Consider the following 25,687-nt stretch of genomic DNA (forward strand, 5'->3'; position numbering starts at 1 on the left):
ATGTGGGACAGTGTACTATCAGATGCTTGACTATTTCTAGTAAGTAGTTTTTGCATGGTTGAGGAACTAGTGTCCTCAAGGATTGTGTAGTTGGACCATTGGTTAATTTTGGTATGTTGGAATTAATAGCATATTCTTTTGCTATTATTTCCTAAGAAAAATATGTAAGGACCATAGGTAAATCCTATAAAAATAGGGCTTGGTTGGTTCATGAGAAATATCTTCATATCTTCATAGTTCATTGAGAACTGAATAGCTTGAGAGCTAATTCATTTTTGTATTGTGAAGAGGATTTCCACTTGATTGATAATACATGGTTGGGATTTTATGTTGGTGCTTTCCCCTGCATATATCTTGTGTTATGTCTGATTAATTCTTTTGATCAGTTATGCATGTTTCTACTTGATGTTGCTCATGAATTCGATTATGCTTCTGCTTAATGTTTTGTAGAAGTAGAACAAGTATTATGCTTTAGGGCATTGAATATATCGGTTTGTTCTACAAGTGAAATTTCTACAGAAAGAACATCAGAGGATAAGGAAAAGATGGCAAAATTCTACCTACATAGCATGGCCCTCACAGACATGAATGTGTGGGACCCCAATGCAAGGCTAGGGGACCTTACACCTAATGGCCATGGCCTCATGGATGAACCATGAAGAGTTGAGGGCAGCAGAAATAAGAAGATTGATGATAAAAGAGCAGAATGAGCCATTAATGATAAGATTTGAGCCATCAGATCCCATGGCACTCATTAGCACACACAACCTGCTTGCCAATAATCCTTAGATTGCTTCTAGATATATAAGTGATCAAGCACAAGCCATTTCACACTTTGAGGATATGCAAAGGCTACTTGGGGATGACTGTGTGCATGCATGCATAAGGAGATGGAACACCTTACCACACAGTTTGTAGATCAGGGAATACCATTCCCCCATGAGGATGAAGGAGACATTAAGAAGAGTGCCAATATACAAGTGCTCCATGCAGAGGCTGAAGCTCAACTGGATTGGCCTCAAACTGAGTCCCCCACTATTGTTAGGCATGTTGGAAGGCAGAAGAGAAGAAGAAGAGGAGGAGCAGTGGGAAGAGATAGAAAGGAAGGAAATATTCTATGACAAGGAAGAGGAGACCATATCAGAAGTTTGGGATGCTAGGGAGGCCACCAGGGCCATAAAAGATGAGGAGATGGACTAAGTTGCTCAGAGGATGAGCAACAACTTCAGTAGGGGGTGATGATGAGCCTCATAAATGGGTAATTATATGGGCTCAATTTACCTCCTAACCTATTCAATCAACCATTCTCTTAGCTTATTATATGATTTTCTGATTATATTTATGCTTATGGAGTGAGTTGAGTTAGTTATGATGCCATGCGGTCTAACATGTGTTTAATGTAGATTATTGATGAATTTTGAAGTCAAAGTCGAGGATCCAGTGGACAAAGGGCAGCAATAACACGAAGTGGACAAAGGAGAGGACTTATAGGAGGGAATCTCCCTCCTTTATTACTCCTCACTTTGAATTCCCCTTCATTCAGCTCGGAGTACAAGCAGCCAAATCATGCACTAGAAGGCAGCCGAGCAAGTGGAGGATAACTGATGATTATCTCGAGTTTTGGGAGCCAACCCTCCCTGATTTTAAGGAAGCTGTTGGTAGCTTCATTTGTATAAGTAGAGAAGCCTAGGGTCTCACTAGGGTCGGATTTTTGTTGAATTTTTTCTTATGTAAACTCGCTCCAACTTCGAGCTCATTATTTTTTGAGACAATTTCATGTAATCTTGCTATTGTTTTGGAAATAAAGATGGAATCCTTTTTGAGCTAGCATTGAGTTACCTCATAGGGCTGAAGCTCTTGGTTTAGGGTAGAATCCAAGCAGCTAAGCTCCTCTTTGCTTGTATTTGTATGTTTATTTCAGTTTGTAGATCAAGTTGCTCTTAAATATATTTCTTTCATGGTTAAGAATAGGTTGCTTTTGATGATTCAGTAGTTTGCTTCCATTTGTGCTTTATATAGCAGGTTATGTAGTGATAAAGAGAAGATTCAAAAGGCTAGCAACAGTGCCTTGGCCTCTCTTCCTCCCTTTGGGACCATGACTTGAGGCAAAGATCCTCTTGCTGCCCCAAAAACACAGATTTTCCTCATTCATAAGACTTCTAGTGTTTGCAACTTTTTAGTAGGTGAATAGTCCAGTTCTGCTTTGCTTCAAATCTTCTTCATCATGATCACTTCTTTATTTTCAATAGTCTTCTTTTTTTCTCTCCTTTCTTGCAACATTTCTCAACATTTTCTTTCATAGATCATAGTTTAGACTAGTTTGATGCAAAACTATGTTTTTCTAGATGCACTCATTTCATTGCTTGTTTGATCTTATTGGTTGACTGTTAGTTCCTTTGTAGCACATATCTTCTTGTAGCAGGCTAGCTTATCAGCCATCACATCCTCCATCTGATTCATGCCCTACAGGTCGCCCAAACCTCACCTCAATTCTGCCTTAGTTTCCTGCAATTTCCATAGAAATTCTTCCTCTCTCTTTGAGCAAACCCAATCCTCTTCTTCTCTCCTAGTCATTCTTGGTAGACCCTAGGCACCCTAAAACCTCATTCCAACCTTCATCCACCTTTTCCACCTACTCTCACACCCTCAAAACAGTGAAAACAGCTCTCGGCCTCCTCCTGTAGGCCTCTTGTAGTGGCCCTATTTTCCTCGTCTAGATTTCCTTTGTCCTCCTATAGATTTTCCTGTAGGCTTCTTTCGAAGGCCGAGTGTGGGAAAAGCCTCCAGAAGGCCACCTTAGACCTCCTATGACCCATCCACACCATTCTACATCCTCTCAAGTCCCAAATCCACCCTCCAACACCACCTATTCATTGCCACATTCACACACAATAAATTATATGCATGTCAAATTCACATAAAAATACATAAAAATCCAAAAAGATGTTTTTTCTTATTTACTTCCAGAAATAGCTTAGTTAGATGTTGTTTACTTCCTTGAGTAGGTAATGGCATTCCTTTCATGGTTTTCATAGTGTTTTCTGCAAAAGTAGGCTTAGTTGGTTAATTAGGGCTTACTAGGTTTGCTTTACATTTCATTTTTTCTCCTTTCTGTAGTTAGAGTAGCATCTATAAAGTAATCTTTCTCTCCTTTCATCACATATAGAGCTTCTTCTAGAATCCATAGAAGTTGGCTTGAGCTCCTAGTGATCTTGCGCCGACTGACCAAGTGACAACTTGCAGTAAGAACTAGTATTTGTGCATACAACACCACACTTCCAAGTTTATTACGAACTACCGAGTTGATAAGAGTAAAGTAGGCAGCCCAGGAGTTGTAGCATTATTGCTGCAATACTGGTGCTCACCAATCTGCACAGTGAAGAATTCAAGGCTCGTTACAATATTGTCCAAGCTTTCTCTAAGATACTCCTATCGAAGCTTGGCTGACCAAAAGCCTTTACAATGAGTTATGAGGTTCTATTTATAGCAAAGGGTATGGTGACCCTTGATGTTTCCCTTTGTGACAGTTGATCTACCCTCATGACTCTTCATCTACTCTATGACTGTTACATCCAACTATTGACACTTGAACTTCCACTTGACATGAAGTTACATTACAATGCACATGTGCTCATGTGAGACAAAATGGATTGAGAAAGACATGCAAGACATCACTGACACTCGGTCCGTTTTGGTGAGACCAACTCTTTGACATGCTTATGATGGTGAAGGTGGTGAGTTGATGCCAAGCTTGGTCGTCCATGATGGTGTGCATGCACCCCATGGTGACATCTTGCTGAAGCAAACTCTTGCCTCCATTGCATCTGGGTGCATTGGTGTGGCTCCTTCATCCAACTCATCTGCTAGCATGCACATGGTCTTCTTGGTGCAACCAAACCAGCAACACACTGATGCATAGTGTCTGTGCTGATCTTCTAGTGTGTGTTGGTGGTCATGCGCATCAACTATCAACTACATGTTCAACTCCAGTTGGACTTGCTTCTTGTCTTCACCTTGGTGAGTGTTTTGAATGGGTTGGATCGCATGCATGTGCACAATGACATGCATGTTGTTGAATCCCTTACATACAATCAACAATACTGCTCACCATGTCTACTCTGTTCCAGCTACTAGGATGGATCTATAACTTGTACGGCTGCAGTTTCATCTGTGAGTGTATGTTGTGCCCCCTGTTGTTCCTGTTCCTATTGTAACTCATTCGCTTGTCTTTGTAGCTCATGTTCTTCCTTGAGTTGTTGCTTCAGCACATGCAACTCCTTCTTTGTTCCATCTTCTGTCTCCACACAATTGTGCCCTCACCTCATAGCCCGAGTCTTCAAAGTTGCTTTCATCATTAGTGGATCTGCTTGAGCTTGCAACTTTGTTCTGCCTCTGTGTTGTCAACACCTTCCTCTTGCATTCATTGAATTCGGTATGCTGCCTTCAGATGATGTTCATGATGTTGTTCATTGTGATGTTGCTGTCGTCATGTCTTGATGTCCTTGTCTACGAATGAATTGATGTCTTCATGGGTAGGCAAGTTCATAGACACTTGATCGACTGCATCCCCAAGTGTACTCTTAACGGTGTCTTCGTCTCTGCTCTCCTGGAAACCATTGTACCTATACTACTGAGAGGCAGATGAACACCTGCGATACCTGGAGACATTGCAACACTCATGGAAAGCAATCTATCAGTCGAAAACCAAAATTAACATGAGAACTGACTTGCAACATACATGTGTTACTGGTCATGAAGGTTGCGCAATTTTCACCGGGAGGTCAGGAGACTGATTGCCAAGACTGCACAAGACACAGTCTGGGATGCTAGGAGGTTGAATTATTGGTGGAACTGCGCAATGCACAGTCCAGTTTGGCTACTGACTACTGGAATTGCGCAATGCGCAATCTCAGCTGGCAATGGTTGCAGGCTCAATGACTGCATTGCGTAATTTTCTGGGCCAGCAGTCACTGTCCCTCAGAAATGCACAAAACAGTCCTAGAGGATAGTGCTTGGGCAGAAATGTGCATTTCTAGAGAGGAAGACAGAGCCTTCCTTCCCCAGATTGCGCAATGTTGTCTTAGTGAAGGCAAAGTCCGGGCCAAGGTTGGCCAGACTCGCCGACGGGCAACTGAAAGAAAATATGACAGTGAATGCATGGTGACACTAAGTGAAAGCAGAAGTGATTGACAGTGCATGCAAACATTGAATGAAATATTCAATAAACATATCAACATGCATGTGGGTGAAGCGAGTCGCCGAATCGGCGACCGTTCGTGCAAAACAGTTTCATGCATGTGACAATAGTGAGATAGCAATGAAAACTAAAACGGTGCTAGTAAAAGTTAGTGTGTATCAAAATGACAGTAAGTTCCCACTGAAATAAAGCAGACAACATTCATACGAAGCGAAACACAAAAAGCGCCAGAAATACAACACAAGACATGGATAGTGGGCTTACCCCAAAACAACTGAGTTGAATGTGCTGACCGCTCCTAGATGCTATGTGGGATGTTAGAGCTACAAGGTTGATGTGAGGAATGAGCTCTGTAGCATCTAGTTGATGAGTTTTGATAAAATTTAGGTTGTGATGTGCATTCCACAAATCTAGGGAAATTGACACTTGGTGGGAGGTTTCTAAAATGATCCTTGCATGTAACCTCCAACTGCCATAAATAGATCCTTGAAACCAGGGATGCCTTTGCATGTTGTGTTGGGAGAAGTAGCCCATGCATGCAAGTCCATTTTTCTTGGTCCCAGGGGGGAATCAGTTAACTCAAATTCACATGCAAGAGGTTGCTCAACTGCTGGGAGAAAATGCGCATTTCTAGCTGGGTGCTGGGCTAGGTGCTCAGAAGATTTATGCAATTTATGGGCAGAGAAGCTGATTGTTGCCCAAATTTGAGCAAATTATGGGCTGAGCAGCCTAGCTGGGAAGTATTGCACAATTTTCTGGGTGAATTTTTCTCAACAGAATTGCACAATTCTAGGGCCTAGCAGGCTGCTAATCAGTATTGCGCAATTTCTGGAGGGAAGGCTGGTTTCCCTCCAGATTTGTGCAAATTCTTGAAGGAGCTACTCAGCTTGTTGTTGGACCAGGTCCGAATGAACAACCTATGAGGGGAATGCATCAAGTGTTGATCAACATGCTGTAATTTTGCAAGAAAATCCCTAGAGCTTGTGTACTTGACGAAGCAAGACATGCTGCTGTGAAAGGTTGGTAGGGAGGCTCCAAAAACGAAGCTAAGGAAAACTTTTGGAGGGTGGTTGTAGCCGCTACAGCATAACCTTTTCCCTCAGCTTTATTGCAAGAATATGAGCTCCTCTCTCATGTCGTTAATGGCCTTACATAGGAAAACCAGGCTATTTATCATATGTGTTTAGGGATACCAGGAATAGAAATTGTGATAGACTACATAATAATGTTAATGAGAAGTTCGTACACTTACATGCCTCATTTCTTGAAGTTGGAACATGAAAAGAATCCTTGAGTTGTGAAGCCTTCCTCTTGCAATGTATAGTTGAATCCTGCACTTGACATTTTTAATGGTGATCAAAATAATCAGTCGCCAAAATTCCATAGATTTGATGATGGTGGAAGTGCCACATTTATGGGAAATGGGTTCCAAAGCCCTTGATGGAACATGGAGATTGTGGCAAGAGTAAAAGCAAGAGAAACATACTAATGACTCAAATGGAGCATATAGCAATGTGTCGAATGAAGCTTTTCCTCGTTGTTTTCTTATCAAATCACTTGTTTAGTGCATCATTTGTTCCTTGCTATTGTTTGTCAGGTATCACAAATTTACTAGATTTCCACCTTTTATTTGTTGGTTTGATTGTTCTTTTCAGATATTTGTGCTTAAAAAATTATTTAGAGGCTCTTTTCTTATTTCTTCATGGGTATAAACTTCCTTGTTACTGTAGGAAACTAGAAATAGAAGGATAGGCAAACGTATCATACGACCAACTAGCATGTTTTTTAGATCTCATCTATCAATTCCTATGACTCTCTAGGCATCTCACCTCTCTCCATCCCACTTTTTGGACCTTCTTCCGCTACCAGTTCCCATTCTCTCAACCACCAGTCGAATTTCTCTCCCTATTTCTGCAACCTCTTCAACTCCTTTAGTCATGCTTCCATGCTCCGCTCCTTAGCAGTAGCTCGTCTCACCACCTCAACTTCCTGGCAAACATCCCACATCTTATTCAACCCAACAATGGAAGTAATCTTATTCAGCCCAACAAAAAAAGTACGAGGTCTGGTTCAAAGAAAGGCCACATCAAAATAAGTACGAGGTTTGGTTCAAAGAAAGGCCACTCTTGAAGATATAGATTCATTACCACTACCTTGAAGATGTAGCTCGTTGAAGTGTTCACATGTAGTAAATGCACATGGCCAGTACATGAAAATAGCCATGTTGTGTGACATACTTGAGAAAACATGTATATTACTAAGTAAGTACGTGACAAGAGAGATACAAACCAAACATTTAATGCCAATGAATTAATGCCATCATTAGGTTTTGGTTTGAAAAAAACAAATCAAGTAAATCCTGTTAACCAAAAAACTACATGAATAAAATAGCCTCTCTGCCTCTAGAAGAGGCCAAATAAGATGATAAAAATTATTAAGTTGAGCGATCATATTTTATGAAACAGGGATGAAAAACTTTAGGTTAATTTCAAGACAAATTAATGCCAAGGGCTAAATTCCATTATTAATAGTCCATGTTGCAGATGGTAATAATAATATATGACTATAACTTGAAATATAACACATTTAATATAAAATAATTTTATAAGTTATGCTTATTATTTAAAGAGTTTATTAAAATTTATATTTCATTTAAGCTAACTATGTTTATTAATTATGTTAAAAAATAGCAACAAGGAAAGGACAAATTAAATTAGGAATTAGATCAAAATTTTATTCTCATAAAAACTTGTAATAGTTAACTAAGTTAATTTGACTTAGTTGGATCAGTAAATTCAAGTTGGAAGTCTATCTAGAGTCATGTAGAGTGATTCCTAAATTTTAGGGGTCCAGGATTAGTCTTTTGAGTTGTAATTAATTAACTCAGTCTAACTGGGTTATAGTTAGTTAAACTAGTTCAAATAGTTGGAGAAACTAGTACGAGGTCTTGTAGTGGGGAGCAACTTTAGTTCAGCTTCACTGCTCCACCAGTTAACTGGAATTTCACTCATAAATAAGTCATGCATGTCAGTTGAGAGGAAGACCCAGTTGAGATTAGAGTTCAGGGACAATGTACTATCAGTGGTATAAGTTTCCGAGTTGTACAGATGGTGCATGCAATTAGTAGAAGGACTATGATGGATTGCAAAGTTGTGGTCAGGGATTTTCCCAATTAAATATGGGTTAATTCTCTCAGGAATTACGCAAGGAATTAGGGGATTGGCAGGAAGTAGAATTGGCTAAGTGTTGGCTTGAGCTAGTTTGTGAAACAGAGAGATAGATTGTACTTGTACAGGAATTTTTCGGGTTAAACAGGAATTGTATTTTCTTCTTAGATCTTCTAGTTAATGGAATATAGATAGTCGGGATTTTGAGCAGTTTCTTTCCCCAGACAAATACTGTGTTATGTGTGATTGAAATTATTCTTTTTCTCCTTAGTGTTTTCATCGATCAATTTTTCTTTCTGCTAATGAGTAGAGTAGATTCAAGTCTTTTGTTCTAGCATATTACATAAGAAGTTTGGATCTACAAGTAAAAATCTACATGGTATTAGTGCTGAAGACATTATAGAAGAGGAGAATATGAGTTTGTTATGTAGGTGAAATCGATTTTGCAGTTTCATACTTCAGAGTCAGCAGGATTCCATTCTATGGTTTGAGACTTGAGTATCCCCCGGAGGGTAGCTCAAATTACATAGCTTGGAAGGATAGGATGGAGGAAGTGTTGGAAGACAACGCGCTGAAGGAATTCATAGATCAAGATATCCCGAAGCCTCCAACATCTAATGTTAAAGATCTAGCTGAATGGAGAAAGAGTGTGGAAAAATGGCAAGAAGGATTATCCTAGAAGGAGTTTGAGATGATATTGTGTCGAATCTCCACGGAAAGGAAAATACATTTGAAACATGGAAGGAATTAACAGACCTGTTTCAAAACAACAGTGACCACAGGAAGTAGGCACTGAAGGAAAAACTCAGAAAGATCAAGATGGAGAAGGGCGAATCAATTCCAAAGTACTTGACCAAGTTCACCCAATGTCGAGATGATATTGGAAGTGTCGAGGTTGCTATTGCAGAATATGATCTGGTGATCCTAACACTTCTGGACTTCCCAAAATCTGGCATAGTTACTAGGACTCAATTAATGGGAGGGAGAAGTTACCAGAGTGGGAGAAATTGTGGTCCGACTTGGTACAGGAAGAGATTCGGTGGAACATTAGAGACAAATCCTCATCAAAGCATAATGATGAGAAGAATTGTGCCTTAGATGGTAAGGCAAAGAAAGGGAAGGGGAAGTCATCCCATTCCAAATCAGATTCTTGTCAGGGCGGCAAGAAGAAGGACATGTAGAAAATCAAGTCTTTTCATTGTCATGAGTTGGGACACTTTTCCATTAAGTGTTTGCATAAGAAGGCCATTAAGAAGCCCTCTAGAGGAGTGGAAGGTGAATCTCTTGCTTCATAGTTCGAACTGGATATTACCCTCATCACTTGTATGGCGTCATCAATGATGGTTAATGTGTGGTACCTGGACATTGGAGCTTCATTGCATATGACCAGTAACAAAGAGCTCTTCAGTAACTTGGAGGAGAAGGATCTCCAAATGCATATTGAGATGGGTGATAATGGGAGGTATAACTGACATCAGTATAGTTACATTTCAGAGGGAGTATGGTACTCCCATCACTTTGAGAGATGTTATGTATGTTTCATGTTTGAGGAAGAACTTGGTTTCTATTGCCATGTTGGTGGGTAGAGGCTATGATATGATATTTATTTAGGGAAAGGCGTTCCTTCATCACATAGCCATAGGACAGGTGAAGTGGATAGGAGTTCAAGTGAAGAACCTCTACAAATTGGAGGTAGAAGACTACACTTCTTTCAGCACTAAAGTAGAGAAGGTGCAGAGCCAAGACATCGATGATTTGTGGCATAGGAGATTGGGTCACTTGCATCATTGAACTTTAAATATCTTGCAACACATTTATAGAGGGATTCTCAAGGGTACACTAGAGCAGAGAGACACATGCAAAGGGTGTACATTGGGGAAGTAAACCAAATCTTCCTTTCATGACAAAGAGAGTTGAGCACAGGTGATCCTTGATTGAGTTCACTCAGATGTGTGTGGACTGTTCTCGACAACATCCACGGCCAATCACAGGTATTATGTAATATTTGTCGATGATTTTTCTCATAAGTGTTAGATTTTCTTCATGCAGAAGATAGATCAGATGTTTTCTAAGTTTTGTGAATTTAAAGAACTTGTCAAGAAAGATAATGGCAGGAAAGTTAAAGCTCTCAAAAGCGATAATAGTGGAGCGTATTTTTCGAATGAGTTCAAAAACCTCTATGCAACAGAAGGCATTCGATGGGAGTTGATAACACCTGATAACCCACAACAGAATGGGGTGGCTGAAAGGAAGAGTAGAAGTATTGTGGGAGTGGCACAGGTAATGTTTCATTATCAAGGCCTACCATTACACTTGTGGGTTGAAGCATGCAATACATCTGTTTATTTGTAGAACAAAATCCCTCATTGAATTCTCAGGATGAGTACATCAGAAAAGGCTTTTTCAGGGAAGAAACCAGATGTGGCACACATCAGAATCTTTGGTTCGTCAGGATATTTGGTTCATCAGTATACTACCATGTTACCAAAGATGCATGGAAAAAGCTAGAGCCAACAACTGAGTTGGGAATATTTGTGGGGTACACTAATACACCTTACAACTATTAGGTGTACCTTCCAAACAATAGGATGACAATGGTTTTCATAGATGTGACGTTCAATGAAGAGAAGGCCATGATATGTTCCCTTGAGAGTGTGCTTCAACTACATGTAGTTAAGGATATTTTAGCTCCAAAGGAGAAACCTCAGGATGATGTGGAGCAACCAAATACAGAGGAGCAAGGAATGGAAACACTCACTTATGCAGAGTCTTCCAGATATGGGAGAAAGTGCACCAGAGAGGCTAACAGGTTATTGCATGATGCTTGAGAGAATGTGGGATCACCCACATCACAGTGCAGGCAAAGGAGGTCACCAGAGAGGTCACTGGCTACATGGCTCTAATGAGCAGGAGTGTAGATATTGATCCATCCTCTTTTGAGGAAGCAGTGCAACAACCAGTTTGGGTTGATGTCATGGTTGAGGAGTATGACTCCATTATCAAGAACATTTTTTGGGAAGTGGTCCCAAGGCTGGCGAATAAGTCAATGGTGAGATTTAGATGGATTTATAAGGTAAACCAAGCAACTAATGGTAGTGTGGATAAACACAAGGCCAGGTTTATGACCAAAGGGTTCTCTTGGCTGGAGGGGATTGATTACAATGATACTTTTGCTCCTATAGCAAGGTACTCATCAATCATATCCATTCTAGCACTGTCAATTCAGATGGGATGGAAGATACATCAAATGGATGTAAAGACAACATTCCTCAATGAAATGATTGAGGAAGAGGTGTATATTGAGCAACCTGAAGGATTTGAGACCTTCAACAGAGATTCGCATGTGGGCAGACTCAAGCAAGCACTATATGGACTGAAACAAGCACCTAGTTCTTGGTACACCAAGATTGATAGTCATATCATTGGGTTGGGCTTCACCAAAAGTGAAGAGGATGCAAACCTTTACCATATTGTGGTTGAAGGTAAATTGTTGATTATCTTTTTATATGTTATGATTTGATTCTGACAGGTGATGACAAGTTGATTAACTCTTTCAAACAGGATCTTGCAAGAGAGTTTGAAATGAAGGACTTGGGGCTTATGCACTAATTTATGGGGATGGTATGGCAAGGAGATGAGGAACTATTTGTCTCTCAGGGAAAATATGCCAACGAGATACTGAAGAAGTTCCACATGGAGAGAAGTAAACCCATGGAGACTTCTCTAGCTGGTGACTAGAGGAAGGAGGATGCTACTTTCAATGAAGTAGTGGAGGCTACTATTTATAGATAGCTTGTGGGTTCACTTATGTATTTGGTGAACACACGACCAGACATGTGTTATCCAATTAACCAACTTAGTCAAGCTATGGTTAAGCTGACTAAGCTGTATTGGAAGGCAACCAAACATGTGTTGAGATACCTCATAGGCGCCACTTAGTTTGGTCTTTAGTATAAACATACATAGGGAGTGAAGCTTCAAGACTTCACTGACACAGATTGGGCAGGGAGTCCCACCAACAAGAAGAGCACATCAAGTGGGATCTTCAGTATTGGGTCAATAGTTGTTTCTTGGTACAATAGAGATCATTTGCATTCAGTTCAGTAGAAGCGGAGTACATGGATGTTAGTCAAGTAGCTTGTGAGGTTATCTGGATGAGGAAGATTCTGGTTGGTTTGTTTGGTCAATAGATGGATCCAACAATGATTTAATGTGACAATGAGAGTTGTATCAAACTCTTTGAGAATCCAGTGCTCCATGATCAGTTCAAGCATATTGATATCTGGTATCATCATCTTCGAGATTGCGTGCAGAGGAAAATCATGTTGTTGTTGTACATTCCCACAAAGGAGCAGGATGCAGATATTTTAACAAAGGCCTTCTCAAGATCCAAATTCAAGTTTCACAGAGGTAGGATTAGGGTAGCAGATAATCCCTTTCTTGTTGAGAGGGAGTGTTAAAAAATAGCAATAATAAATCTGAATTTAATTTGTCCTTGAATTAAATAAGAATTAAATCGAAATTCTATCCTCATAGCAACTTGTAATAGTTAACTAAGTTAATTTGACTTTGTTGGCTCAGTAAATTCGAGTTTGAATTATTTCTAGAGTCATGTCGAGTGATTCCTAAATTTTAGGGGTCTAGGTTGAGTTCTTTTGAGTTGTAATTAATTAAATCAGTCTAACTGAGTTATAATAAGTTAAACTAGTTCAAACAATTGGAGGAACTAGTAGGAGGTCTAGTAGTGGGGAGAAACTTCAGTGCAACTTCACTGCTCCACCTGTTAACTGAAATTTCACTCATACATAACTCATGCATGTCAGTTCATAGGAAGACCTAGCTAAGATTAGAGTTTAAGGACAATGTACTATCTGTTGTATAAGTTTCTGAGTTGTACATATGGTGCATGCAATCAGTAGAAGGCCTGTGATTGATTTCACAGTTGTGGTCACAGATTTTCGCAATTAAATATGGGCTAATTCTCTTAGGAATTGCGCAAGGAAGTAGGGACTTGGCAGGAAGCAAAATTGGCTAAGTGTTGGCTTGAGCTACTTTGTGAAGAAGAGAGATAGATTTTACTTGTGCAAGAATTGTTCGGGTTGAACAAGCATTGTATTTTCTTTTTAGATCTTCTGGTTAATGCAATATAGATAGTCATTGTTTTGAGATGTTTCTTTCCCAAGAAAAATATTGTGTTATGTGTGATTGAAATTCTTCCTTTTTTGCTTAGTTTTTTAAGTGATCAGTTTTTGTTTCCGCTGATGAGTAGAGTATATTCAAGTCTTTTGTTCTAACATATTACATAAGAAATTTGAATCTACAAGTAAAAATCTACAAATTATTTGGATTTTCATTAGTAATTATGGTAATAAAAGTGATGATGGAAGAATGAAAAATACAAATTTTATTCATTTATTTATTTTTAAATAATAGGGAGAATGTTAATCATAGTACATTGTTATCCTACTTTATTAATATAATTAAGCAAAAAACCGGATATCATATTAACAAGATTAGGTGGAATAAAAATATCGACTATTGATTATTTTCCCTATATCATTTTTGACATTTCAATTTTAATTTTTTTGGGTTACCACTTACCAGTGTTCAAAATTGAATACATCACAACTCGTTGAAAGGGGCCTAACATGTCTTAGAAGGGCGAAGTTAAAATTAACTGTAAAAATAAACTATTAGTTTTCATTTCTACTATATACATATACATATACATATACATATACATATACATATACCTATATATATATATCAGAAAATGTCCTCTAAAGGGTTGATGTCGGCTATATAAATTGTCAGAATCTTTGGAGGATGGACCTCTGGTTGCATTTTTCTTACTCTCCTTTCTAAAATTGTACGTAGCCATTGTTTCAACGGTTCGTTCCAACAATTAATTCGAAGACACGTTAAAGTTATTCCACCATCCTTTCAATCCATACAATGATTACTTCGAAGTCATATGATTTTATAATTAATTGTTGTAACTCTCCAACAACTGTGCTTCCCTTCATTGTCTTGTACTACTGCTTCAAAAAAAAATCCAGTCACGGTTCTTAGTTCTTCCATTTTAGTGTGTTTCTTTATTGCAGCGGCCATTTCTTAAAGAACCATAGGTGAAGTTAGGTTTTTAATATCTGTGCACAAATGGAGGCAATGGCAATGGTGGATGTTAGAAATATGGAGGGGGGGGGGGGGTGAATCAACATTCCTTAGCAATTAGCACTTTTAAATGTTTTCAGAGCATTAGTTAATCTTCAATTATTGTTAATGTTTATGCAGTAATAACAATAAATAAAAGAACACAATAGGCACAAGAATTTTAGGTGGAAAACCCCCTCCAGGTCAAAACCATTGATCGTTTTTATAATAAATTCTTTAACCTTCAGCCCCAACTAAAATGAAAGCAACAACTTCCGAGAAATCTAGAAAAACATTCTTCTCTAGCTCCCACTGGAAGGATGCCCAATGCCCTGGTTTCTTCAATAATCAACTGAATGGATGCCCCAACACCCTAACGAGCCACACCTCGCCCTAGCACCACCCTACCACCTTGAAGTGTTCACAAGCTCCAACTTGTAGGCGACTTCATACACCTACCAAGCACCTTCTTGCCACCCTATAATGACTAAAATAAGACAAGGCTATGGATTCCCAAACCAGGGACAACAATCCACAATACAATAAGATGTACAATGATTTTCGCGTACTTGACCAAATACCCAATCACTCTATGACCTTCAACTCAACCATGACATCATTCCAACAATGACTCCTATACCTCCCAACACTGCCTCTTCGACTCTAGGCATAATGACTCTTTCACAAATGACTCTTTTACAATATTTACAATGATGACTCTTTTACAAATGACTCTTTTACAACTTTACAATGGTGACTCTTTTACAATGATGACTCTTTTACAACTTTTCAATAATGACTGTTGGCCTTGATACTTCTTCACAATATGCAGATGGTTGTCAGATCTTCAAAGGATGTCCTGCTCACTCTTGGCCTTGATACTTCTTCACAATATGCAGATGATTGTCATGTCTTCAAAGGATGTCCCACTGACTCTTGGCCTTGATACTTCTTCATAATCTGTAAATGGTTGTCATGTCTTCAAATGATTTCCTGCTAATTGTTGGCCTTGATACTTCTTCACACTATGCAGATGGTTGTCATGTCTTCAAAGGATGTCCTGCTAATTCTTGGCCTTGATACTTCTTCACAATATGCAAATGGTTGTCATGTCTTCAAAGGATGTCCTGCTGACTCTTGGCCTTGATAATTCTTCACAATATGCAAATGGTTGTCATGTCTTCAAAGGATGTCCCATTGGAATGCTTCCTTTGATTTGATACTTCATCTCTTGAATTTTTTCTTGATGTTGTGCTTGAATCTTCTTCTACCTGCATGCAACATTTTCCTGGTGAAACCAAATCCCAAAAAAAAAAAATACCCTTCAGCTTATCTCTGCCTGCAAAACACATATAAGTGCATAATAATAAATAAATACAAATTAAAATTGCAATGTATACCTGAAGTGTTCTTTTCACTTTTGTTGTTGACTTGTTGCAACAGTAGACAAAGACTTCCACTCTTGATATAGGCTTGGACTCTATGCTAGACTATTTCCAAAACTGACCTAAAGATATATACAATAAAAACTGATGACAGACCCTATACTTGTGATGGACCAAGTTCTAAGTACAATAATAGAGATCATTCTATCAACTATGACAAGACAAGTAACATGAACTTGCAACATCATATAGATTTAGCAGACTTGGTGTAGCATCAAGAATATGTAGCATCAAATGTGTAGTATCATGAATAGGACATCCGAAAAACTCACTGTGACATACAGAGACATAGATATATAATCGAGACACTGTATATACTTACATTGTCTTGCAAAAACATATGTCAGAGATGATATTCGAAATTCAAATGTAAACACTAACCATACATACCTTGCTGTAGGAGACTTACCCTTGAATGTTGATGTGTGGTCCTTACTGCAGTGATCCTTGAATGCGTGCTTTTTCTTTCCTTCTAGGAGCTTGATATTGAATCTGTTGTATCTATGTAATTTAGGATCTCCATGGTATGAAATTTTTTCTTGTGGTAGCCCTATGAGTTCTCTTTCCAATCCCACATGTCTGATTAAGATTGGATTCTTCAAGAACCGTTATGCCCAAACTCCCACGATGACATGATTATAGACTGGTTCAGTAGAGAGAACTTGTATGAAGTGTCACATGTCACTGTTATGACCTTCTGCCCTGAAAACGACACCCAACAAACTAAGTTTCCTCCTCTTTCTGTTACTATTTATGAAATTTGAATCCAATTCTAAGAGAGAAAGTTATGATGATTTTCCCAACATCGCCTGTTTGACATGGAATTCGAGAGCCTGCAAAAACCCTAACTTCCTCAGATCATATCTCTAAAACTATAGCAATTCAAGATCTCAATTTGGTCATGAAGTTCGTCAATATTTTGGCTCAAATGGGTTTTAATTTAATCTTCGGAAGATTTTCAGGAAAAAAAAAAATTATAGCGAAAATGCCACGATGACCTATTTGAAGCCACAAAATCCCTACTAGAGGAGGATATGAGGGTCACTATTTATATGAATGTCTGGAGTTGAGAGGGTCCTCAAAAAGTGAACATTGTAGGGATTTTAGGAGTAAAAAAGCATTATTAATTATTTACTATTCAATGACCACAACCAATTATGAGTGCCATGCCACAACCCCATAGGGTTTTATCCCATTAATCAGGTTTACTAACTTCAAACACAAATATATCTCAAACTGTGAAGAATTATGTGGCGTGCCATATATCAACAGAAACATCTCGATGTTGGGTTGTGTCATATTCTTTCCACGACTAGCCCACGTAGTTAACCGGAGGGTTAGAGGGGGGCAGATCCCCCCTTCGTTGCACCGATTGTGTAGCGGGGTGGGGGGGGGGGGGGGGGGGGGTCACAGGGGGTTTGAGGTGTACCCATAACCCCACTTTAGGATGGGTGGACCCACCTATGGTTTTGTGCATGATTTTCGCACATGTTTTTGGACGCGATGGTTTTCGGTCCATGGTATTGGACGCGATGGTTTTCCGTCCATGGTATTGGATGCTTCGGCATGTATAAATATGTATTATAACATTGAAAGGAACATAATGAAAAATCAAATTGGTAGTCTTGGTTTTGGGATCTAGGGGAAAATCTCTATGTATATGTGTTTTATGTGTTATGCTCTCGCATTTTTTATTTTATGTGTTTTAGAATGCGTATGCAGGTAATTTCTGTATGGGGTTCAAACCTTCATTTGGTATCAAAGCTGTTTTGGCTTCAAGGGGACGCCTTTGTTGCTGAGGAGTTTCAATCGAGCCTGTGGTAGACCCTGTTCAGTGGAAGATCTGCGAGATCGATTCTAGTGGTAAAAAAAGATGGCGAGCAGTGGAAAGATAGAGATCAAGAAATTTAATGGTCAGAGTTTTGAGTTGTGGAAACTCAAGATGGAGGATCTGTTGGTGGATAAAGATCAGTGGATCATGGTAGATCCGGGTACTAAACCAACGGGAGTGTCCGATGAAGAATGGAAGAAGTTAGATTGGAAGGCAAAGAGCACAATACAATTATGTGTCTCAGATTCAGTATTGCTGAATGTATCAGGGGAAGCTACGATGAAGGCTTTGTGGGACAAGTTAGGGACTTTGTACCAATCTAAGTCTCTGGCGAATAAACTGTTCCTGCGGAAAAAGCTGTATAACCTAAGGATGAAAGATGGAGACTCGGTGACAAAGCATTTGAATGCATTTAATACTGTGGTAAGTCAGTTAGCATCTGTTGATATTAAAATTTCAGATGAAGATAAGTGCATCAGTTTGTTGTGTTCTCTACAAGATTTGTGGGATAGTCTGGTTATTGCAATAGGTAGCAATGCAACTGCCTTGCAGTTTGATGAAATAGTCTCATCCTTGCTGACGGAGGAGATGAGACGGAAAAATATGAAGAGCCAAAATGGTGATGCCTTGTTTGTACGAGGACGGTCTCAGAACAGAAACAAAAATAAGTCATCGAGTGGGAGATCTAAATCTAGAAGGAGATCTGAATCTCCAGGAAAACCTGTAAAGGTGGTGTGCTAGAAATGCGGAAAGGAAGGGCACTACAAAAGGGACTGTAATTCTAAAGCTCCTGATAAAGGAAAGGGATCTGATGATGCTCCTTCTGCAGAGGTGAAAACCACCTCAGATGAAGGTGGGGATGTGTACTTGGCTTCCTCAAGTACACATGTAGATCATGAGGCATGGTTGATTGACTCAGGTGCATCCTTTCACTTCACTCCCCATAGAGAGTGGTTCTGTGAGTATGAGAAATATGATGGTGGTGATGTCTTCTTGGGGGATGACAGGAAGGCTAGAATCATTGGTCATGGAAAAGTAAAGTTGAAGTTGCAAGGTGGAAGGGTTAGAACACTTCCAGGTGTTCTGCATATTCCTGCATTGGCCAGAAATATGATTTCTGTAAGCAAGTTGGATGATGCAGGTGTAAAAATAATGCTGGAGAAGGATACCTGCAAAATGGTTCAGGGAGCACTAGTATTGATGTGGGGAGTTTAGACTGTAACTCTATATAAGCTGCAAGGTAGCACTATTATTGATTGGTGCAACAGTTCTGTGATTCCTGAAAGTGGAGCAGAAAATCTAGTGGTCTCTGGAGAGAAGACCATGATGTGGCATCAAAGACTTGGACATATTGGAGAGAAGGGGCTTTGAATACTTCATGATAAAGGTATGGTAGAAGGTATGAGTAATAGCTCTTTGGACTTTGATCTTTGTGAAAATTATGTATATGGGAAGTAGAACCGGGTGAGTTTCCCCTCTGGTGGTAAGAGGGAGAAACAAATATTAGAGCTTGTGCACAATGATGTGTTTGGACCTATGAAGGTTCCATCACTGGGTAAGTCTATGTACTATGTATCATTTATAAATGACTTCTCAAGAAATACATGGATATATTTCCTTAAGAAGAAATTTGAAGCCTTTGACAGGTTTAAAGAATTTAAGGCTCTCGTGGAAAACCAGACAGAGAAGAAGATAAAGGCACTGAGAACAGATAATGGTGGAGAGTTTTGCAGCAAGGAATTTGAAGAATTCTATAAGAAGTGTGGTATAGCACGATAGAAGACTACTCCATCTACACCTCAGCAAAATGGAGTTGCAGAAAGAATGAATAAGACGTTGATGGAAAGGGCAAGAAGCATGCTCAGTGGTGCCAGGTTAGGACAAGAATTCTGGGTAGAGGCGGTGGATACTACATGTTACCTGGTCAATAGGTCACCTTCTTCAGCGTTGGAGGATAAGACTCCACAAGAGGTATGGATTGGTAAGAAACCCTCTCTTTCACATCTGAGGGTATTTGGATGTGATGCATATGTGCATGTTCTAAAGGAGAATTGAACCAAGTTGGATAGTAAATCTGAAAAGTGCATCTTTATTGGGTATAAGGATGGTTTAAAGGGTTATAAGCTTTGGAACCCAGTCACAAGGAAGGTTGCGTACAACCAAGATGTGGTGTTCAGAGAGGTGAAAGATGTTATTAAACATGAAGCCCAACCAAAGGAACCTGAGAAGATAGAGTTTGAGCTAAAGGAGGAAGAATCAGACTCTACAGCAGAGAAGGAATCAAAAGATGAAGAGCCACAAACTCCGGCTGTGAGAAGATCAGTTCGAGAAATAAGGCAGCTAGAAAGGTATAGTCCATTTGCTTTCTGTTCAAATTTTGCTTTGTCTGTTACTGATGATGATCCTAGAACTGTGAAGGAAGCAGTGGATTCAAAGGATGGAAAACTTTGGAAAGAGGCCATGGTTGATGAAATGGTATCTTTGCACAAAAATGAGGCTTGGGATCTGGTGGAGTTGCCGGCTGAAAGGAAACCCATTGGTAGAAAATGGGTGTTCAAAAAGAAGACAAATGCAGAAGGAAAAGTGGAGAAATACGAAGCTCGGTTGGTAGCAAAAGGTTATTCCCAGGTGCTGGGAATTGATTTTGGTGATATTTTTTCTCTTGTTGCCAAGGTAACTTCTATTAGATTACTTTTATCTGTTGCTACTGATTTTGATTTTGAGGTAGAATAGATGGATGTAAAGACAACATTTCTTCACGGGGATCTAGAAGAGGAAATCTACAACATTTCTTCACGAGGATCTGGAAGAGGAAATCTACATGAAGCAATCTGAAGGCTTTGCGGTGAAGGGTAAGAAAGAACTGGTATGCAAGATAAAGAAGTCTTTGTATGGGTTAAAACAGTCACCAAGGATGCGGTATCAAAAATTTGATACATTTATACGGGGACTTGGCTTCACCAGAAGCAAAGCAGATCACTATGTGTATTTTAAATTAATTGGTGACCGTGTTATTTATCTGTTCTTGTATGTGGATGATATGTTGCTGGTTGGAAATGACAAAGAAATTATCCAGGATTTGAAGACCCAATTATCCTCCAAATTCAACATGAAAGATCTTGGTGTTGCAAACTATATTTTGGGCATGGAAATTAAAGGAGATTGGGCAAAGAGGAAGCTTTGGTTAAACCATAGGAAGTATGTCAAGACAATACTGCCAAGGTTTAATATGCAGGATAGTAAATCGATGAAGGTTCCTATTCCTGTAGGTGTGAGGTTATTTGTTGAACAGTGTCCCAAGACACAAGAAGAGGAAGAGGACATGTCCCGTGTTCCATATGCAAGTACAATCGATAGCCTGATGTATGCAATGGTCTGTACTAGACCAGACATTGCATATGCAGTGGAAGTATTGAGCAGGTTTATGTCAAAACCAGGAAAGGAGCATTGGACAACAGTGAAGCGGGTTTTCAGGTATTTGCGTGGCACTACTGATTATGGTTTGTGCTACTAAGGAAGACTAGGATTGGATAGAATGTTGGATATTCGTGGCTTTGTTGATGCAGACTGGGCTGGAGATCTGGATCAGAAAAGATCTACAAGTGGGTATGTGTTTAACCTATTTAGAGGTGCAGTCAGTTGGATGAGTAAGAAACAATCTGTAGTGGCACTATCAACTATAGAGGCAGAATACGTGGCAGCCACTCATGCAAGCAAGGATGCAGTTTGGTTGCAGAGATTGTGTTCAAGTATGGGGTTAGTACAAGGAGCTATAAGGATAGACTGTGACAGCCAAAGTGCAATTTTCTTGGAAAATAACCCCGCATATCATTCAAAGACAAAGCACATTGATGTTTAGTATCACTTTGTGAGGGATATGATAGAAGACAAAAAGGTGTTGTTGGTAAAGGTGAACACTTTGAAGAATACTGCATTGAAAAAATCTGTGAGCTCTGAGAAGTTCTCTTGGTGTAGAGAGACAATGGGCATTTCAGGGTTGGAAAAATGTCTAAGCTCTCTTGTGGCCCCCTGTGGAAAGAAAACAACAAGTGGGAGAATGTTGGGTTGTGTTATATTCTTTCCATGACTAGCCCACGTAGTTAACCGGGGGGTTGGAGGGGGGGTGGATCCCCCCTTCATTGCACCGATTGTGTAGCAGGGGGGGGTCATGGGGGGTTTGAGGTGTACCCGTAACCCCACTTTATGGGGTCTGGGGCAGCGCCCCGGAAAATTTTGGTTTTGGACCTATGTTAGGATGGGTGGACCCACCTATGGTTTTATGCATGATTTTTGCACATGTTTTTGGACATGATGGTTTTTGGTCCATGGTATTAGACACTATGGTTTTCGGTCCATGGTATTGGATGCTTCGGCATGTATAAATATGTATTATAACATTGAAAGGAACATAATGAAAAATCAAGCTAGTAGTCCCGGTTTTAGGATCCAGGGGAAAATCTTTGTGTATATGTGTTTTATGTGTTATGCTCTCGCATTTTTAATTTTATGTGTTTTAGAATTCGTATGTGGGTTATTTCTGTATGGGGTTAAAACCTACACTCAATGAGTAGAATCCATAGAGAAGATCCCTGACTCAGAATAGAGTAATATGTCAAGTCAAAATGCCCATGCAAAACCCGGGTAGCCCTTGGTGCTGCTTGGGTTGACATCAATGACAACTACTAATCAACAATCTCCCCCTTTGGCATTGATGGAAACACAAGTACCCCCCCTGCGATCATGACACCTCTTCCTACTGCCTTCTCTTCCCCTTTGTCATCAATGGAAAAGGGTAACTTCCCCTAAAAAATTGTCATCATGCTGACCTCTACACACCTCCACTCCCCCTTTCTACTTAGATAAGAGAAATATTGTAACGAGAACTTGGGAGAATCCCAAGTTTTTGGTGAAGATACTCAAATGCTTCATGAGGTAATGGTTTGGTAAAGATGTCAACAATTTGTTCCTTGGTGCCAACATATTCAAGCTTGATATTCTTTTCGGTGACTTGCTCTCTAATGAAATGATATTTGATCATAATGTGCTTTGTTTTGGAATTCATCACAGGATTTTTGGAGATACTAATGGCACTTGTGTTATCATAGAATATGGGAATGTCTCATCAAAATTAACTTGAAGATCTTGCAAGATTTGCTTCATCCAGAGAATTGGATTACAACAAGCTACTACCGCGATGTATTTTGCTTCTGTTGTGGATAACGAGATTGAAGGCTATTTTTTACTTAACCATGAGAAAAGGAAACCACTTAGATAGAACACTGCTCCACTGGTACTCTTATGATCATCAACATTTCCTACCCAATCTGCATCTGTATAAGCTTGGATAATTAGATCATTTCCTTTGGGATACCATAGACCATATTATGCTGTACCCTTAAGGTATCGAAGAATTATTTTGATGCCAATAATATGAGATTCTTTTGGTGCTTCTTGGAATGGGAGACTACCACATATAGGAGACTACCAATCATGGATCTATACAACCTTTGGTCCACATCTGTTGACGAATCTACCCTATTACCATGGGGGTAAGGATAGGCTTTCAATCTTCCATATTGAATTTCTTGAGCATTTCCTTGATGTACTTGATTTGATATATGAATATTCCTTTATCTTGCTGAGATATCTTGATAATCGTTAGATTGTATTGATCCACTTTCACATAGAGATTGCTTGTCAGCACTTCCTTTCTTGAATGTGTAATACTTCAACTATTCTTCTCCCCTTAAACATGTAATGAAACTTCCATCTTTTTCAAACTACCTGTCTGTCAATCGTAGACTTGTGTCATATACTGTTGCATAAACTCCTCATCTTGAAATTTCTAGGAGTTGATACGTTGAGTTGTTCAGAATAGTGTGTCATTTAACGGACTGTCTTGACTCGAGTCATTAACTGAAGTAGTTGTTGATTCCTCACAATCTCTTATGAATCATGAAAGCATAATTGTTGGGACCTTATTGCCTTCTTACTTTTCTTTCTCATCTTGTACTTGTTCATCCTGTTCATATTTTCCTCTCCAAACATTATTATTCTCATTGTTAAGATTTCATTCATGGTTGATTCCATCTTGTACCTACAATTACGAGTTATGTTTCCATAGTTATGACATTTTTAACATTCGATGTTATTCATAGAAGATTTTGTTTGGTGTCTATCTCATGATCCTGCAAATTTGCTTCTAGGGTTTTGCCGATAATAGTTGTACCTATCTAGAACTTCACAGTCTCTAGCCATATGTCAAAAACTGTTACATTTGTAACATTCGACATCATCTCTCAAATGATCAAATTTTTTGATATTATGATAAGTTCTAGAATATCCATTTCTGAAGGATCTCTTGTAATTATATTCATTCCAAACATACACGCGACATTCTACAACTCTATGTCCAAACCTTCCACATGATTAATAATGGCCATAAAAGATAGGTTGGTACCTTGGAGGAAATATTCTTTGAGGAATTGTCTTCCAAGGTTCATCTTGTGAGTCTTGATATCTTGATTTCGCCGAGAGATCTATCTACTTGGTAGATTTTGCATATCCATCTTCTTTAATTTTCATAGAAGGACTCGACTTCTTTTCAAATTTTTATTTGTAACTCAGACCAGTCTTGTCACTGTATGATTGCTGGTTGTTGATGAGTTCTTCCAAAGCCTTTGAACTGTTGGCATAGTCTTGAAGAGTTTTTCCACTTTTTACTTCCTTTCACAAAGAAACTATTTCAGCGTCCAATGCTTCTCTTTCCTTGTTGTTTTCCTTTAATTCTTTCCTGACAGATTCTTCAGTTCGCTTGTATTCTTCAACCTTGACTTTAAGGTTGAGGACTTGTTCTATTTCTATCTTCAATTCATCTTCAAGAGTGTTGACATGCTTCTTCTCGACTTTGAGCTCTTTGATAACCCTGATCACTTCATTTTGAAATTCAGCCTCATTCATTTCTTCTTCTTCGTCTCCTTCTTCATCAGGTTCCTCTTGCTTATTGTGCTTGGCCATAAGAAATACTCTTCTGTTCAATTATTCTTCAGTATCACTGTCTTCTTTGGATGAGAAACTATCTTCTTTTGTGAAGAAACTTTTCTTAAACCATTTCTTCTTGCCTTTCTTATTGAACTTCTTAGGACCTTTCTTTCCATTCGTACCAACCTCACTTTTGTGAGGACATTTGGCTGTAAGATGCCCAACCTCACCACAGTCAAAACATATTAATGGAAGTTTACCTTTGAATTTTCCTGTACTTGTTCTCATTTTCTGCATGAATTAGGTGAATTCTTTGTCTGAGAGTTCTTCTACCTCTTCTTCCTTTTCTTCATCCTTACAACTGCAAGTTTTTCCTTTCTGAGTTTGCTTGTCCTTACCATTCTTCTTGGATGTGGCAAATGTTGTTTCTAAGTGAGATGTGACATCCTCTTCTTCAATCCTCATTTCATATGTCGTAAGAATTCCATGCAATTCATCTATGATGAGATTGGTCAGATTTGATCTATCTTCCAAGGCAGGTACCTTAGGGTCAAATCTTGTTGGCAAGGTTTTGAGGATCTTTCAGACAACAATTTTCATTTCAAAAAGTTCTCCCAAACCTTCCAATGTATTTGTTGTTTCATCAACACGCTAAAAGTATGCAGCAATATCTTCATCTTCCCTCATTTTGAGTTGCTCAAATTTTTCCTTGAAAATTTGAATCTTTGCTTCTTTCACCTTTGAGTCACCTTCATATATATTTTCAAGCTTGCCCCATACCTCTTTAGCAGTTTTGCAACTCAATACCTTAAGATAAACAGATTCTATAAGTCCAATGATAATAATATCTTTAGCCTTTGCATCATATACCATATTTTTCTTACCTTGTTCTTCCTAGGTCGGTGTCAATCCT

At 39.1% G+C, this 25,687-nt stretch overlaps 1 pseudogene; it reads left to right on the forward strand.

Annotated features, from left to right (window-relative positions):
- Positions 1–25,687, forward strand: part of LOC149190974 (uncharacterized) — a 78,623-nt pseudogene that overhangs the window by 48,826 nt on the left and 4,110 nt on the right.

The sequence above is a fragment of the Pinus tabuliformis genome, chromosome 3_1, assembly GCF_031772625.1.
Source record: "Pinus tabuliformis cultivar Carrire ecotype Pingquan chromosome 3_1, CPIR1, whole genome shotgun sequence".
In the NCBI taxonomy this organism is placed as follows: Eukaryota; Viridiplantae; Streptophyta; class Pinopsida; order Pinales; family Pinaceae; genus Pinus; species Pinus tabuliformis.